The sequence below is a fragment of the Marmota flaviventris genome, chromosome 3, assembly GCF_047511675.1.
Source record: "Marmota flaviventris isolate mMarFla1 chromosome 3, mMarFla1.hap1, whole genome shotgun sequence".
Classification (NCBI taxonomy): domain Eukaryota; kingdom Metazoa; phylum Chordata; class Mammalia; order Rodentia; family Sciuridae; genus Marmota; species Marmota flaviventris.
In genome coordinates this window covers 99,339,746-99,353,286 of record NC_092500.1, presented here as the reverse complement: position 1 = coordinate 99,353,286, position 13,541 = coordinate 99,339,746, and positions in this window count along the sequence as shown.

The following is a 13,541-nucleotide window of genomic DNA, read 5'->3' as shown; positions in this document are numbered from 1 at the left end:
CTCTTCATCTTCTTTGTGTCTCCTATTTCTTCAGGGTTCTATAGTTTTTATTATAGAGGTCTTCACCTCCTTAGTTAGATTTATTCTTAAAAAACTTTTGAGGCAATTATGAGTGAGACTTTCAAACTAGTTCCTAAAGATCCTCTAGATTTCTGTGATATCTGTACTTATTTCTCCTTTTCATCTCTAATTTTATTAATTTGGGAGTTTTTTTAGCTAGTTTGACAAAAGGCTTATCAATATTGTTTATCTTTTCAAAGAATGAATTCTATTTTTTTTTCCTCTCAATTTCATTATTTTGGCTCTGATCTTAAATACTTCCTTCCTTACACTGGTTCTGGTATTAGTTTACTTTTCAAGACCCTTGATATGCAACATAAATTATTTGGGATTTTTCAGATTTTTTTATGTAGACACTCATAGTTATAAACTTTCCTTTTAGAACTACCTTCACAGCATCCCACAGATTCTATTGTGTTGTAACACTACTCTTGTTTGATTCTAAGAATTTTGAAATTTCTCTCCCGATCTCTTCTATCACCAATTTAGCACTCAAAAGTGTATTATTCAAGCTCCATAAGTACACATAGTTTCTATAATTTTTATTCCTTTTCTGAAGTTGATTTCTTTTTTCTTTTCTTTTTTTTTTTTTTTTTTTTTTTGCAGTGGAGATTGCACCCTGGGGCACTGAGCTACATTCCCAGCCCTTTTTTTTTAAATTTTGAGATAGGGTCTCACTAAGTTTCTTAGGGTCTCTAAATTGCTTAGGCTGGTCTGGAGCTTGAGTTCTCCTAAGTCTCCCAAGTTGTTGAAATTACAGGCATGCACCACCACACCCAGTCTCTGGTATTGATTTCTAATTTCATTTCATTATGATCAAATAAGATAAACAGAATTATATTGATTTTTATTTTTACTAAGATTTGTATATGATTAAGATATTGTCTTTTGAAGAAGGTTTCATGACCAGGTCAAAAGAAAATGAGAAGTAAGAAGAAAGTACCTATTGTTGGATGCAGTATTTTATAGATGACTTTTAAGTGCATTTGATTTAGAAGATTTTTTAGGTCTGAAAAATCTTTACTGAGTCTATGTCTAGATGACTGATCTATTGTTGAGAGAGGTGTGTTGAAATCACCTAGCATTATTGTATACTATTTCATATATCCACTTCCAAAACCTAATTTATTTTCTCAATAATATTTTTGAGAAGATTTTATTTTTACCACCATGATGGTCACTAAGATAAAACAAATGATTCCTTGGTCCCAGCAATGAATTTCTCTGGAGATGATAAAATATGCTAAGAGAAATTAAAGAAATGCAAAATGAAGATGCAGACAGATGTTTAGATGTTGCATATAAGGGAATCTTCATGCACAGGGAATCATAATGAAAAGCCTGAGCCCCAAATGCACATCTACAATTGTAATTCTTTCAGAATGTATCATTACATTCAATAACTAGACTGCTCCTCATAAATGAAGAATATATGAGCATATTCTTACTTTTAACCTACCATCCATATTCTAGAACAGTTAGATTGAAGATTGATTAAATGTTTACCCAGGCAGCAGCAGTTCTTGTCATTTTCTTGAAGATCTTGAGAAACATTTTGAAGGTCTTATTCCACATAGGCTAATTCCTGCTCAGTTTCTGAAAAGGAGCAAAGTTTTCTTGTGTTTCTTTTGATGCTTCTTTGGGTCATTGGCCTGCTCCAGTTCCTAGGAGATTTTTCATCTCTGCAGCTAGGTGTTATCAAGAACTGTGCTGTATTATAACTCTTTTAAGAAGTTAACATGTGACTTACATATTGATGAGAACCTAGCATAGTCAAACTGGGTGATGGGGTTAGGGGGAGAGCAGTACTTGTCATTTTGCAGTTGAAGAATTGGAAAGTCTGCTTCTATTATCTTTAGAATATTAAATCATGTCCCATTGTAAGATAAATAATTTTAGTAGATATTGTATATTTGATATATCTTCAATTCAAAAACTAAAAAGCAATAAACAAGGAATAAAGAAGGGCATGCATAAAATTATTCTTATTAGCTTAGAGTAATATTCCACAAAAATTTTTTAAGATTAGAAAATCAGTATTAAAATTTTAAATGCTATATTGGAAAAAAAAACGATGCATTGATTTTTATGACAATTTTGAAATCCAATAATAATAAAAGACTGAGTGTTCCAAAGGTGGACAAAATAGCAATAAGAAAAATAGTAATTTACTGTACTCAAATAGTTATATTCAGTGACTACTGTTGTTGTGCCCCAAAGGCTCATGTGTTGAGGACTTGGTGTACAATGCATAATATTCAGAGGTGGGCCTTTTTGGAAATGATTGGATCATGAAGGTTTAAACTCATAAGTGCCTTAATCCATCTGATAAATTCATGATCTGAGTGAACTTTTGGGAAGTGGTGCCCCATTGGTGAAGTGGGTCCTTGGGGGCATACTCTTGGAGACTCTATCATATGCCAAACCCTTCTTCTTTCTCTCTGTATCCTGGCTGCCATGAAAGGAGAAGCTTTCCTCTGTCATGTCCTTTAGCCAAGATGTTCTGCCTCACTCAAGCCCAAAGAAATGGAGGCAGCCAATCATGGACTGAAACTGTGAGATAAAATAAATCTTCCCTACTTAAGTTGTTTATATCAGATACTTTATGAAAAGTTAACACAACTACCATTTATTTGTTAAAAAGGAACAAAGTACTATCAAGTGATCTTTTATTTTAAATGAAGAGTTCTGAGAAATCATTAAAAACTTTTTAAAGAAATAAATATTTTGTAGGTTGGAAAATGAGACACTAAACTTATGTATAACATAAACAATATGGAAAGCAAAACAACAAGTACTTCTGAAAAGTACTTGTCTTATAGAAATAATTGGCTAAATTATTAAATTGATTGATTAAATGACTAAAATATTAACCCATAAAATGAAATATAAAATTGTAGACCATTTATCAAAGGACACTGTTGCTTCAAATTTTCAGAAAGATTCTATCAGTGAGCGTCACTTTAGTTGTATAAGTAATTGTAATAATTCAAATAATGTAATTTAATAACTCAGTCCTTGGGCTCTGCATTTAGTGAGATCTAGAATTAATTTGTCTTTGTAACTTACAATATGGGACCTTATGATGTTAATTGATGTCTAATAATCTAGTTTACTTATCTAAAAGAAGAATAAAAATTTACAAAATACAATTCACGTTAAACTACGCTCAAAGTGGCAATTCTAAACTGTCAATAAATATTAAGTACTTTTAAACAGTTTTAACAGAATTTTTATGTTATTATGTCTGTTTCACATCAGTGATAATGTAAGACAAATATATTCATAAATGTATATATGTGTGTATACCTAATAGTACATATATATATACACATATATGCATATATATTTTTAACATGTACTATTTACAAAAAGCAAAATTAATTCTTCATTGTCATGATGCCAACTACTTTTATTTTAAACTACATTGATATCACCAGGCACGGTGATCCACTCTTCTAATCCCAGCAAGTCTAGAACCTGTGATGGAGGATCTCAAGTTCAAAGCCAGCCTTAGCAACATAGCAAGGCCCTAAGCAACTCAGTGAGACCATATCTCTAATAAAATGTAAAAAAAAAAAAAAGGGCTGGTGATGTGGCTCAATGGTTAAGTGCCTCTGGGTTCAATGCGCAGTGCCAAAAAAAAAAAAACCTATATTGATATGAAACTCAAATATGCTTTGCATGTGCACTTGAATAATTCTCCACAGGCAACAACTTGAATACTTTAAGAAATTCTCTAATATAGTGCTTTTTAAATTTTAGAGTTGTTTTTTCACCCTGAAATTATTCAAATAAAGATGATGTGTTCTACATTGATTTGTTTGGTATACAAGTCTCTGTTGCATCACATCTAGCATTTATAATCTTTGTCACTAATTACTCCAAGGAAAAACCACTTTATTGCAACTTTATTGTTTCTCTGCCTTAGTTCTAAACTTTTCTTTTTTTAATTGAACTCGTTTTATATTACTCATATTGTTCTGCAAAAAAATATGCTCCTTGAGGGGATAAAATATTAAATAATAGTGAACTACCACCATGTTAGAGACCAAAATATTAAATAACTTTTTATTATATTATTTATTGATTAATCCTCCAACCATAAATAATTGTCTGCATGCTAATTGGAATATTTGTTGTAAAGCAAAAGCCTAAGATAAACTATGTTGAAGAGGGAAGAAAATAATTTTAAGCATTTCACCTAGCCCCAGAAATGAAGAAGCATTTAAAACAAGTGCTTTAAATGACACATGAACATAATGAAAAACAAAACTTTAAACCTAAAGTATAGTTTGTTTAAAATGAAATTCTTTTTAACATTCCTCATCTTTTATCCTATCATAACAAAGGATATTCACCTCCATGCCACCTCTAAGAGATTGAGCCCAGCCAAAGCCAACAATTCAGCCTTCTAAAATCTACAAAAATGGAATTTAAATCCATTGTTAAGTAGCTGAAATCTTGACTCCCTTTAAGTCCTTTATGACAATGCCTACTGTTGGTAGTTATGTGCCACATAAAGACATGTTGGTAAAATTTCTTTGTGATGAATCAAATGTACAACAGTGGTCCCACATGATCATATCACCTAGGAACATCATAACTGTCTTACTTATCTATGATGTTCACAAAATTACAAAACTGCCTAATGTTTCTCATAATGCATCACTGTCATTAAGTAATGCATTACTGTATACATATTCTTACTAATTTTCTTTTATTATATTTTCATAAATTATCATCAATTTATGAAAATATAATAAAAGAAAATTATATATGTGTGTTCCCTGTATTCTTATTAGAATTAAATTTATCTCTATTTATATATTTTCATAAATTAATAGTCTTTTCTTAATCATATTATAGAATTAAAACAATGAAATTATTTGTTAAAGGTGCCAAATAAAGTAACATTCACTGATGTTCTATTTTTATTTAATTTAATTTTGCTTTTTTGGTGCATTAGGGTTGTACATAATAATTGGGTTAAATTTTATACAATCACACATGCATGCAATTTAATTTATTTCTATTTAGCTTCCTGCTGCCTCCTCTTTCATTCCCCTCCTTCTTCCTCCTAATTACCCTCATATTTTACTGGTCTAACTTGTACTTGTTTATATATTTTTAATTGGTGCTTCATAGATATACATAAAGGTGAAATTTACAGCAGTATATTTACACATGCACTGTGTAATTTTGTAAAATTTGCATTTTCTTTTCTTTCCCATCACTTCTCCCTTCCCCTCATTCTCCTCCTACTCTAGAGATCTTTCCTCTATCTTTATATCTCATTCCTGTTTTTTCCCTTACTTTGCTCTGGCAGCTACACATGAGAGAGAACATCTGACCCTTGATTTTCTGAGTCTGTCTTATTTCACTTATCTTAATGTTCTCAGTTTCATCCATTAACCACCAAGTGCCATAATTTCATTCTTCTTCACGGTCAAGTAAAATTCCATTGTGTATATGGACCATATTTTCTTAATTCATTCATCTGTTGATGGGCACCTAGTTTGTTTTCATAACTTGGGTGTTGAAAATTGCACTGTTATAAACATTGATGTAGCTATATCACTATAATATGCTGATTTTAGTTCTTTGGGATAAATATAAGGACTGGGATATCTGGGTCATATGGTGCTTCCATTCCAAGTCTTTGAGCAATTTCCATACTGCTTTTTAAAGTGATTGTGCTAATTTGCAGTCCTATTAACAATGCATAAATGTACTTTTTCTTCCACACTCATCAACATTTATTATTTTTATTTGTGACTTTTTTTTTTCCTATTTGTATTCCTTAAATTTCCTTCTCTTGCCTGATTGCTCTGGCTTGAGTTTAAGAACTATATTGAATAGGATGATGAGAGTGGCCATTCTTGTCTTGTTTCTCTTTTTAGAGAAAATGCTTTCAAGTTTTTTGTTTTGTTTTGTTTTTTCATTTAGTATGAAGTTGGCTTTGGGTTTGTCATATATAATATTTATAATGTTGAGGCAATTTCCTTGTATTCCTAGTTTCTATAGCCTTTTTAACAAGAATAGCTGTTGAATTTTGTCATATATTTTTTTCTGCATCTATTGAAATGATCATATTGTTCTTAACCTTAACTCTATTTATATGATGAATTATGTTTACCAATCCCTGGGATGAAACCCACTGATCATGGAGTACAATCTTCTTGATGAGTTTTTGAATGTGGCTTGCTAATATTTTATTAAAGATTTTTGCATTTCTTTCACCTGGTATATTGATCTATAGTTCTTTTCTTGATGTGTCTTTGTATAGGTTATAGAGACTTCATAGAATGTATTAGGGAATATTCCCTTCCTTTCAATTTCCTGGAATAATTTGAGGAAGAGTTTAGTCTTCTTTAAAATTGGGTAGAATTCAGGTGAGAATCCATTCAAATCCTTAGCTTTTCTTTGTTGGAAGGCTTTTAGTTTCTGTTTAAGTTTCATTATAAGATATTGGTTTGTTTAGGTTTACTATATCCTCATTATTCAATTTGGGTAAATCATATGAGCTTAGAAATTTGTAAATATCATCCAGATTTTCCAGTTTATTGGAGTGGAACTTTTCAAAATAATTTCTACTAATCCTCTGGCTTTCAAAAGTGTCTTCAGTGATACCTCATTTTCCATCTCTAATTATGTTAAAATGTGTCTTCTTTCTTTTGGTTAGTTTGGCTAGGGGGTTATCAATCTTTTTCTTTTTTAAAAGGCAACTCTTCACTGCATTGTTCCTGTATATTATTCTCAATTTTATTCATTAATTGAAGCTCTGATCTCAATTATTTCCTGTCTTCTACTTATTTTGGCATTAGAATATTCTTTCTTTCCTAAGGTCTTTAGGTATAGCATTATCTTATATTGTGTGGGGGAGGGGTGCATGCTGGGGATTGAACCCAGGGCCTTTGCATACAAGGTAAGCACTCTCCCAACTGAGCTATATTCCCAGCCCCTGGAATCTGTTTTTTAATGTAGGCACTCAATGCTATAAACTTTCCTCTTAGAGATTTTTGTACATTATGTCTCTGTGCTCAGAATTTTTTAATTTTTCTTTGATCCATTCTTCATTTAAAAGCAGACTATTCTATCTCCATGTGTCTATGTAATTAGTGTAATTTTTCTTGCTGTTGGTTTCTAATTTCATTCCATATGCTGTGATAAGATGCATAGGGTTATACTATGTTTTGGTTTACTAATACTTACTTTGTGACCTAGAATATGGTCTATTTTTTAGTAGTTTCCATGAGCTGCAGAGAATAAAGTAAATTCAGCTGTTTCAGAGAACTATATCCTGTATAGGTGTTAGCTGTATTTGAAAAGTATTATTTAGTCAGAAATATTTTATCAATTTTATATTTGAATTACCTGTCTATAGGTGTTGAAATCACCCAGTATTATTACATTGAAGTCTATCTGGGATTTAATGTCAAGAAATTTTCTTTTTTTATGTAATTAGGTGCATTAATATTGGGGGCATAAATAATTATTATTGTTATAATTTCTTATTGGATTGGTCCCTTTACCAGTATGTAGTGACCTTTGTCTCGTCTGATTAACTTTTGCTTGAAATTTGCTTTGTCACTTCATCAGATACAAGAATATCTATCCTGCTTCTTTTTAGACTCCATTTGCAAAAAATACATAAAATAAAAAATAAAAAGCAGGGTTGGGGTTGTGGCTCAGTGGTAGAGCACTCGCCTAGCATGTGTGAAGTACTGGGTTCAATCCTCAGCACCAATAAAAAATAAAGGCATTGTGTGTGTGTGTGTGTGTGTGTGTATATATATATATATATATATATATATATATATACACACATACATACATATATATAAAATAATAAAATTATATATATAAAATAATAAAATTAAATTTAGAGAGGAGCAAAAGGGGGTATAAGAAAACATACAAAGATGTTGTGTCCATCGAAAACTAAAAAATAAATATTAAAATTCTCTCTCTCTCTCTCTCTCTCTCTCTTTAAAAAAGAAAAAGAAAACAAATCTTATTGAGAAAAAAAAGGCTTATTTCCACTGAGGTGATCAAAACTGTTGGCAAGAATGAATGTTCATTCCTTATGCTGATTTGCCATTCTTTTCATTTATTTTGGGTAAAGGGCTGGGGGTTGTTAAGTCCCATATCTTTGTGTTTCTCCCCAAATTGCTAGCTATTTTGGCCATGAGCCAAAACTGATTATAATAGCTCTCAGTTGTCTGTCTCTAGTATCGGATGGGATACACTGGGGAGTGTTAATAACTAGTGTATTCTCATAGTGGGTCTAATGCAGAGTTCTAAACTGGAAGTTTCAGTGGCTGGAGTTTGGCCTTAACTGACCATTGGAACTCTGTCAGTGGACATTTGAGATTTGGTCCACACCCTCCTGTCGCTAGAGAAATGTTCATTTCAGGTAGATGCCTGGACTCCTAGGGCCTCCCCAAATTTTCACTACCAGGGTTAGGAGTCTCACTCTGGACAAGCTTCACATATTCATCTCCATAACTGTGAATTACCCAGAATCACACCTGGAGTATACACACCCCTGTCTGGTGTGTTGCGGGTGTCTTCTCAGATGCTTGGGTGGGACAGCAGCAACAAAGGGAGCTCTCTCTCCTCAGTATCCTGAGCCCAGAGCACTCTAGGCACAATGCCTTCTGCACCTGCTTCAATTTTGCTCGTCCAGATATACTCTGAACCCCACAGTAGGCAATCGTTGGGTCAGGCAGGCAATTTCTTTAATATTTTTTCTATCTCCAGCCTCTTCTCACTGCTACATAGCCACTCAAAAATGGTTTCCACCACTGCAGCACTGATTCTGGTTGTACTCTCTGCCCCTCAATCAATTGATTTTAAATTCTTTTCAATTTACTCAATTGATTACTTCCCAGCTTGGGTTGTGGCTCAATGGTAGAATGCTTGCCTCGCATGTGAGACACTGGGTTTGACTCTCAGTACCACATATAAATGAATAAATAAAATAAAAGTCCATTGTCAACTACTGCCTCCTCTGTCTCTGGGCTAATGAAGGTCATCCTCCTCAACTGTACCTCAGGTTCTCCCAAGTCAATTTTACTCGCCATGCTTTTCTCTCTCTTTGCCTGTTCTCCCACTCCCCTCCACGGTGGGCTGGTGGTGCTAGTGCCAGTTAAGCTGACACATCTCTCATATTTTATTTCTTATATTATGTTCAAAATTTCTGACATTATGTGTGTCTATAATTATTTTGCTGTCCAATATTGAATTTCAGTGAATTCCCTTAGTCACCCATCTCAGTGAAGAGCAGTCTTTCTGCTTTTTAAGTCTTGAGCCAAGGCTCTGCTGGGAAGTGCACCCTTTCTCTAATCTACCATATTCTGCCTAATGATGTTCTATTTGTTAATGTGAGTTATGAAAGTCTGCTGTTCCTACAGACATTCACTTGATGTTTTCATTTAAATGATGCTATGTATCATGTCCTTTGTTGCATGTAATAAGAGTCTTTTACTCTCTGGCATAACTTCAATAAAATCTATGTTCAAAGAAAATAAAAACTGCAAAATTTACTCAGTATTATAGGAGTAATTATAGTTTACTTTCTGATGCATTATATGCACTAAAATGTGTATATATTTTTTCTCCCTTATATGTATATGATATATGATGTATATAACATAAATATATGTTAGTGTGTTTCTCATATATTATTTCTTATATTATGGTACATTATAGTACATTCTAATAATGTACTACCTAGTGTCTTAAGAGAGATGGGTAAAGGAGAAGTTGCTAACAAGTAAAAATATTATTTTAAATGATTGAAAAATAAATTCATTTTCAAGGATTTTTTAAATGATGAGAATTAATGCCAAACTCAATCTACCTACAAGAAATATTTAAGGATCTTCTAAACATGAAACACTGATTACTGATAAAAACTTGGGTATACAAAAAGGGGAGGTGAAGAAATGAAATGATGTGAATATATCAAAATGGATATTAAATGGATAAAATACTAATGACAAACTTCAAGTTTAAAAATATATGTCAGCATTAGATTTCAGAAAGAAAATACAGGTATTAAAAATAAAAAGGTAGTTTTGACTGAGAAAAAGTAAAATTACTAATTTATCAGACTTTAATGAGTAAACATATGCTATAAAATGAAGAGTGCTAATAAAAAATATTTAAAATATCAAATTGCTAGGGGCTGTAGTGCACACCTATAGTCCCAGCAGCTCCAGCTCAGGAAACTGAGGCAGGAGGATCACAAGTTCAAAGCCAGCTTCAGCAACTTAGCAAGGCCCTAAGGAACTTAAAAAGACTCCAAATAAAAATTAAAAAGGGTTGGGGTTGGGCTGAGTATGTGGCTCAGTGGTACAGTGCTTGCCCAGCACATGTGAGGCACTGGGTTTGATCTTCAGTACCACATAAAAAAATAAATTGAATAAAGTTATTGTGTTCATCTACAAATAAAAAATAAATTTTATTTTTTAAAAAAGGCCTGGGGTTATGGCTCAGTGGTTAAGCGCTTCTGGGTTCAATCCCTAGTACCCCCCCCAAAATTAATAATCTTGTATAGTGGAAATTGAACAATAAAAAACTTATTTTAAAAATCATAGAAAAAGTAGAGTACAAAAATGTTTGCATACAATCTAAGTTAAATTTAAATTAACATTAATAGTTATATTAATGTATCTATATATACAAATAAAATCCATATGTAATATATTTAATAATGTGATAATTATGTTAATTATAAATATAATAATACCCAAGTTAAGTACATGTGTTTATGTTTAAAAATAAATACTTGTCTTCCTAAAGTCAGTATCATGTATTTCATGTACCCCAAGCAACTAAAATGTTCTCCATAAATAAAAGTTCTTAAATGAAAAAATTATGTTGGTTATTTTAGTGAGATAGTCTTTTAATAGAAGCATAAAGAAAGATGAAAGTAAAAAGGTGAAGGAAGAGCAGCACAAACCAAAAGAAATTTGTTGAGAGTTAATGAACTATCATTAGGGAAAAATCATTAGAAGTGAAGAAGCATAATTTAAAGTGGAAGATTCGTTATCCAAACAATTAACTTTTAAAAATAATGCATGCATACCTAAACTAACAAGTTTGACATAGGATTAAAAAGAACTGAAAAGGCAAAAAAATCATTAATGAGTATTTAAAACTTTTCTATTTCTGCTTATCATATGAGATATATCAGTCTCTAAAAAATAAAATAAACAAATAAAATATGCATATGCACATAGCTATGGACTTTATACTAACACAAAATAATCATGTTTTAAATTCCCATGAAATCTTTCCAAATACATCATTTTGTCAAGTTTCTAAGGATATTAACATAAAAATATATGGAACTATGCTCCCAATGCAGAAGACACTACTCAAGTTTTTCCAGTAGATTCTTGAAATATAAGAATTCAAATAAAAAATAAATAAAATTTAAAAATCAGTTTCTCAGTCATATTAACAACATTCAGATAATAGAGCATTTCAGCCTCACAGAAAATTCTAAGTACTATTTACCTAAAAAAGAAGCCAATAACCAAAAATGGTTTTTAATGGTTTATATGGTTTTTAATTCAGCAATATATTTCTAAGTAGTTTATGGGCTAAAAAAAAAATCATAGTGAGCCAGGTACAATGGCACATGCCTGTAATCCTAGCATCTTGGGAAGTTGAGACAGAAAGATTGCAAATTCAAGGCCAGTCTCAGAAACTTAGTGATACCCTAAGCAAATTAGTGAGACTCTGTTTCAAATTTTTAAAAAAGGACTGGGGATTTAGTTTAGAGGTAAAGTGCCTCCGGGTTCGATTCCTAGTGTCAAAGGGGGAAAAGAGAAAAAGAAGGAGGAGGAGGAGGAGGAGGAAGAAGAGGATGATGAGGAGGAGATGATCACAATGAATGTTCACAATTTTTATATGAATTAAAGGAAAATATAATCAGAAAAACTTTTCTTTCAAAATTGACTTAAAGACAATATTAAGAAAAAAGAAAAGAAATTGAATTTTGAGCATGTGTTATAAGAAACTAAAAAGAGAAAAGCTAAAATTAAACACAAATGAACCAGAAAGTAGAAACAATAAATAGTATAAAATCATGAAAACAAAATTACAGTAGCAAAGATCAATAAAATCAAAGTTTCTTTCATTGAAAAGACATAATAAAATTGACAAAACATTGTTGAAGAAAAGATTTGGAAATGTCTAAATACTTTATGTCTAAATTAAAATGAGAATACTATTATGGTTTTACAGATATTAAACATATTAAAACCATAATAACAGCTTCTCACACTTGTTAATAAGCAAAGAGTGCAAGATTTGAGGCATAGGCAGGAAAAGGATAATTAACCCTAGAATTGGACCTTGGATAAAGAAAGCTGGCAATAGACCAGCCACAGAGTTGTATTATATTGAGAATCACTAACATGCAGAATAAGAATTAAATCCTAAAGGCCAGAGAGAAAAATATCAAATTATATATAGGGGGAAAACAATTCGGATTTCAGCAGATTTCTCAACCCAGGCCTTCAAAGCTAGGAATCCTGGAATAATATATATCAAGCTCTGAAAGAAATGGATGCCAACCAAGAATTTAATATCCAGAAAAATTGCTTCAGATTTGAAGATGAAATAAATATCTTCCATAATAAACCAAGTTAAAAAGAATTCACAACTAGAAAGTCTACACTACAGAACATTCTTAACCAAATATTCCATGAGGATAAAATGAAAAAAAAAAAGTGAAAACCAGCAAAGGGAGGAACTACACTAAAAGAATACTCAATCAAAGGAGAAACTAATTCAAATTAAAAACCAGAAATAAACCAAAATGACCAGAAATACAAATCACATCAACCTCGAATGCTTATGGCCTAAATTCATCAATCAAAAGACATAGATTGGCAGATTGGATTAAAAAAAGCCCCTTCACATAAATACAGTTATCTCATACTAGACAAGGCACCAAAAACATGTATTAGAGAAAAGATAACCTCTTCACCATAGTGCTGGGAAAACTGAAAATCCTATGCAACAAAATGAAAGTAAGCCCCTATCTCTCACCAGGCACAAAACTCAACTCAAAGTGGATCAAGGATGTAGGAATTAGACCAGAGACCCTGCAACTAATAGAAGAAAAAGTAGAATTAGGCCCTGACTTCCTTAACAAGACTCCTATAGTGCAAGAAATAAAATTAAGATCAATAAATGGGATGAATTTAAACTGACAAGCTTCTTCTCAGCAAAAGAAACAATCAGTGAGGTGAATAGAGAGCCTACAGAATGGGAGCAAATTTTTACTACACACACATCAGATATAGCACTAATCTCTAGGATATATAAAGAACTCAAAAAACTTAACACCAAAAAAAATAATAATAATAACCCAATCAATAAATCAGCTAAGGAACTGAACAGACACTTCTCAGAAGTAATATATAATCAATCAACAAATATTCAACATCTCTAGC